Consider the following 6,349-nt stretch of genomic DNA (forward strand, 5'->3'; position numbering starts at 1 on the left):
ATATTAATCCTTAATTTTACTCGGCCCCATGCGATTACTTATACTTATTAAATACATATAACAGTACATTGCTAATATTACTTGAATCACTTATAGTAATTACAATACTAACAATGTTTACATTACTGACAACGCTACCCCTATTACAATTAATACTTAACTTATATAAGAACATAGCTAGCAGAGTCGCGCAATTAAATTCATTATACGTGAGCGTGCTCAAAATCCCGATAGTGCACGCTGATAGCGTCAGCAAATCCGACTTCGCCAGAACTTTTTTTTTCGCGCGAGCGGCCATTGTTAGCGCGGGGAAAAATAATATATTTCGCGACAATAATGGATACAAACAGAAACTCGGCCTACTAGTCCGAAAACGAAGACAATGTTTCGACCTTTTCCCGTGGGCTAGAGCTCTTAAATGAGGCAGAAAGAGAGAAAAACAAAGGAAAAGGAGACTCGGAAACAGCGCCGTCACGATTCGCTTCAACTGATATTGTTGTCCGTTTTTCGCGTCGGATTTGATGCACAATTCCACCGGCTATGTTCTAAAACAGTTGGTTCATGCTTTTAGCTGTGCACTATCGAGTTATGGAGCACGTGGGAAGTTTGGAGAGCACTCAAGAAGCTAGAGTTTCCCTCGGCTATCGCCTCGGGCAACTCTTACGCTTCTTTCGTGCTCTCCAAACTTCCCGCGTGCTCCATAACTCGATAGTGCACGCTAAAGCATGAATCAATTGTTAAATATATATATTCTAGGGAGGTAGACAGCACAATACCTCACAGAGATGGTGCAAATACTTCAATTAGATTTTTAGTTGATAATGAAAATAGACAATGCAGTATTTCAGTGAGCCATCCATATATTTCCTCCTGGCGCACAGTATCACAACAAAAATTCTCACACAATAATGGTTCTCATCTTCTCCCGAAATCTCGAAGCTTCTTGTTTTTTAAGGCAATAAGTTTTTCACTCTCCTTCTTATTAGCTTCTACTTTGCGTAGAAACAAATTAAACTTTGGGATTGACTTCTTCCTTCTACACTCCCTTATACACAGTTTACCGAGCATGATAAAATAATTTAAGAGGTCATTTCTATTTAAAAAGCCAATTATAACTTGTTTTAGAGAGTATGTTCAGATTTTCACTCCGAAAATTAGATCAACAATTGCAAAACCTGTTCCAAAACGCTCGCGCATAGGAGCAGTCATAAAAGAGATGGTATAAGTCTTCTCTTCTTTGTTAATTGCACAAAAGGAACACATCTTTGACTCAACTAACCCAATTTTAAATGATTTGGTATTTGTAAACAAGATGTTATTTAATAATTTATATTGAAAAGCACAGACATAAGTTTCCCCAGCCGCGCTGAGGGGGATCGAGAATCATTCATGTAACGGGGTTGAAAGTTCCAAATCGGCTGAAAGAGTTTACAATCCATTCGGATATTTAGCTTTATTAACAATCAGCAGGGAATAGAACTGTTTTAACTGAGCTGAGTACGTGTGGAATTCGATGATATTGTATTTGAACGTCCCAGGACCAAATTCCACCAGTGGAAATGAGGATAACTTGTCCTTAGACACAGACAATCGTAAGGCAGAACATGTCAAAACACTGGAATCAAGCGCTGCATTCTTTAGGTACTCAAAAGACCGTAGATTATACAAATTAAATAATAGATCATTTCAATGAATAATTCCGCACTCTGTATATTTTTTATAGAAGATAGATTTGTTATTAATTCTTATCTCTTTATCATTCCAAATTACATAATGGGAATAATTGATATCAGAGAAAGCATTTCTTAAATCTGCCCACCAGTCAAGTAAATGTTGATAAAAACCGTTTAAACTTAAATTGAGATCCCTTACATCATAATTGCATTTTAAGAGTAGAGTTCCTCCCTATTTTTTCAAATGAAATGCAATTGAAAATAGCACTTCTATGGACCTACTCGCTCGTTAAGAGCCTGTTAAATCAAGGAGAACCTTATGGCTTTAATTTGGGTTTCAAGATCTGTAAGATTCAGGCCCCCGTTCTTCAGTGAGTTAATGACTGACAGTCTTGTCAATTTATCTGGACCTTTCCACAAAAATTTATATATTATCCTCTCCATCTGTTGAATGATTTCTTGTCGAACTTCCAATAATAATAATAATAACTTGTATTTATATAGCGCTCATATCTTAAACTCATGGCGCTTTACAACACTGTACGGGGGACTTTACCAGACTGCTAAGCAGTTTACAATCAAATGAAAGCGAATATAACAGATGCCCCCTCCCCCCTATTCCCAGTAACCAGGCCAGACCACATCACAGTAATCTCGTGAAGTGGGTTCTTTAACGTCCCCTGCCTAACCAAATTAACTAATTAATAGTTGCAGGAGACGGGACCTCCATTTATTTGGTCGAAATAATGTCGAAATATTGTCGAAACACATAACAGCTTTAATTTGGTATGACTGAGAAACGATCTTTTGATGTTCACTAGGCCAAACAGGGACAAACCACTCAGACTCCATAGGTTTATGGTTTTTTTTTCTTTTTAATTTGTCTTATTTCTTACTTTCTTTCAGCTTACAGAAAATCGTTGTTTTGGTAATTAGTGGAACTCAGTGTTTTGCGTAGTTAAAGATATCATGGTTAGAAATCATGTAAGGAATTAGCATTCATGGTGGCTCTCAAAATTTTGAAACAAGTACCTTAAGTTTGATGGATAAATATGATTGCTCGGTTCTTTAAGGATGTTTAACTCATGTAATTGTTGAATAATTTTCATTAGAGTGATTCCCGTGAGGATCACCGAATGTGACCATGCTTTCAAACGACGTGAAGCTCCATCAGCACGTGTTATTGAGCCTTTACCCATGGTACCCCCGCGCTAAACAACATGTGCGGTAACAGCAGTAGCAGTAGCAACAACAACAACAACAACTTGATTACTAGTCAGAAAGCAATGCTACCAAGTCGTTTTACTTATTGAATGCACGTTCCCTTTTTCTGAAGCTAGACGAATTAACAGCATTACTGGCAACGTATCCAGTTGACTTATTAGTCGCTATCACAGAGTCGTAGTTGCGTAGTAATATCGATGACAGCCTTTGATCAATCAGTACTTTCGATCTCTTCCGCAAAGATCGAGTAGCTGGCCGAGCTGGCGGAATCTGCGTTTACTTGAACAACGTAATACCTTGTAGGCGGCGATTAGACTTAGAAAACCCGAACCCAATGCCTGTGGCTCACTTTTGCGCCCCAAACGCCGGCCTAGACCTTTATCTGGCATAGCCATCTGCGTTGTTTATCACCCTCTTGGTCGACCTGACTAAAGTCATAAAGAACTGAATGACTATTTATTTAATGCTACTGATCGTCTACTTGACGAACATCCTGATCAGGGTCTGGTTCTTCTAAACGATTTCAACGATTAAGATTGTAGTGACCTGGTTTCTTATCACAGTTTAAAGCAAGTCCTTCAACAACCTACTGGAGACTCTACTATCTTAGATCTTATTGTAACAAATATGCATAACCTCTAGAGCAGCCCAACTATCCATGCCCCGCGAGGCTCAAGTAATCATAACATCGTATTTTGGAAACCTAGTCTAGCGCACAGGCAGTCCCCGCGGGTTAACACCCCTAAGCACGCGGTGCATCAGCGTTCCCCAGGGAACAAAACTCGGCCCAACATTGTTCCTGCTAATGATTAACAATGCTGATGATGTTCCACTGCACGTAACCTCCAACGCTAACATTTCTGCAAGCCTCCCAGGCCCAGTTCTTCAAAGGCTGATTAGTGCAATTCCAGGGTTAATTAACCCTGGTTTCTCTATTTCTTTGTTTAAAAGCCTTTTTCGGATAATTTTCTCTTTTCTTTTCAGAACATCATATTATCAAATTGTAGACAAAAGAAATAAATCAAATTGAATTTTCTTTCAAAGCTTTGAGATTTAAAATCAGATTTCACACTCACCCTGGGTTTTCTTAACCCACCTTTGAACAACCTGATTCCGGTGTGCAACCATGAGTGAAGTAAGGGACTATGAGAGTATAAGGGCTTACTCAAAAACTCAAAACGATACAATGAGCATAGTCGTTCGACCGACTGACTGTACGACTGATTGACTGACTACATGTCATCTTAGTGAATGACCGGCAACTGGTTGACTGACTGCATGTCTTAGTGAATGACCGGCAACTGGTTGACTGACTGCATGTCTTAGTGAATGACCGGCAACTGATTGACTGACTGCATGTCTTAGTGAATGACCGGCAACTGGTTGACTGACTACATGTCTTAGTCAATGACCGGCAACTGATTGACTGACTGCATGTCTTAGTGAATGACCGGCAACTGGTTGACTGACTGCATGTCTTAGTGAATGACCGGCAACTGGTTGGCTGACTGGACAATATTTAAACAATACTTTGAGTTTCCGAGCAAACACAGGAATAACTACACGGCTACGAATAAACAAAACTACAAAACTTGACGTGTAGTACAATCAAAACTCGTTTCCATGGATTTAATCAAATAAGGAGAGACATTGGAAACTGCAGTGGTATGTACATTCATATGACACAGCATGATACTCTACTAAGAGCAAATCCCAGACAGTAAAATGCGAATATTCCAAGGTAAGAAATATACGTAAGAAGTAAAATGTACGCTGCTTTATCTTCATCTGCAGTCTTTAGTTACTGCTGGGATCTCTTTTTTACTTCTTCCAGACTTGATGACCGAGGTTAGGTCTTGTTTCACGCTTGATTCATTCTACAAACCATTCCAGGATCCTCAGATCATTTGACAATGACACATACAGTGTAGAATAAAAATTTGCGGGAGTTTCATCTAGCGGAGAACAAGCTTAATTTTTGTTATTTTTTCTTCGGGAGCACATTCTTGAGATTTTCGCTTTGAAATCTTTTCGAGTTTGATAAAGACGCCTTCGGGACTTTCTGTGTCTTCTTGAGGTATTAAGAGCGACTTTTTTTCAAGACCGCGTAAGAGGCGACACATCGACCGAAAAATGACTATCCTCATATTTCAGTCAGAGACACCTTATGGTGAACATAGCGACGTGGTATGGCTTTTTTTTCCAGACATGCCTCTTCATCCTAAAAAATTCACGAAAACTAAAACGAGCGTCGGTAGCCATGAAATGGCGGATATCAGTGCCCCGAGTAGAGACAAATGAAGTTGCTCATGAAAAGCGCGAAAGAAAGTAGGCCCGTATTACTTTTATAGATTTGTATACGAAGGATCGAGGTATGGTTTAAGTAAAAGGGACCATTTCATTTAATTTGGAGCCCATGGTACGCTTTTGAAAATCATCAATATTTTAAAATCCAAGTATCGCATTTCGTGGCAAATTTCCAATTATCATTTTCCCCATGCGGTATAACTCAGAATCGGTTCAGGTTAAGCTCAAGTGAGAACTGATCAGAACGCTCGGATTTACCACAACTCTATCCTGCCATAGTAAGTTGTCATAACCTTCACGCTCAAGGTATTTTCATCAAAATTTTCTTTCTCACCGAGTTTTTATGATTGAAAATACATCTCCTTGCAACCTTTTTACCTCGTGTCTGCGTTTTTCTGCTCGAAATTCATCGTAGAAAAAGAGTCACTAATAATCACGAGTTTGTCTTTTTTTATGTAGGTGTGGTTATTAACTCAATCGAATTATTTTTACTTGGCGTACTAATTGACATTCCCTTTTTAGATTTTCAAGTTCAAAAAATGTTAAATCGGTGTCAGTGACGTTGTACACCGATTAATTCGCAGCTTCACATCTGGGGCAACCCACGGGCTTTTGACTGTCGTCCTTTGAACCTTACCAAGGTGGGGAAGGGAATTTGAACTGGAAGGGTCAAGTCTTTCCAGTAGAATAATGGTGGTTTATCTTTTAATTTGGAGGCACTTAAAGCGAATGGCTCAAAAGAGAGGTTCTACAAGGTCTACGTTTTGAAGCTTGAATAGTCAAATCAATCGCTGGTCAATAAGTAGAAAGTCACGGTCGCTGATCTTGCCTTTTACTACAGATGCGACAGTCGAATGAGGGCCCCTCAGGTATATGACTTTCACAGCTAACGGTTGATATTGTGGCCATTTTATACGGCTAATGCTAAAATTCTCTTCCTAATCATTGCTATCCCCGTCGACAGTTTTTCACGAAGTGTTCGCCTTAATGGGTCGCTGCAACTGAAGGGGGAAGGGGAGGGTAGGAGAGGAAATAATCAGGGGGGAGGGGTGCACTTATTTACTTTCGCTGCCAATAAACTATCACTTGTACATTCGATAAATCTCCGTATAAAATTTCTTATCTTCCCTTCCCGTTCCCGCCTA

Source organism: Stylophora pistillata, chromosome 2 (assembly GCF_964205215.1).
Source record: "Stylophora pistillata chromosome 2, jaStyPist1.2, whole genome shotgun sequence".
NCBI classification, from domain to species: Eukaryota; Metazoa; Cnidaria; class Anthozoa; order Scleractinia; family Pocilloporidae; genus Stylophora; species Stylophora pistillata.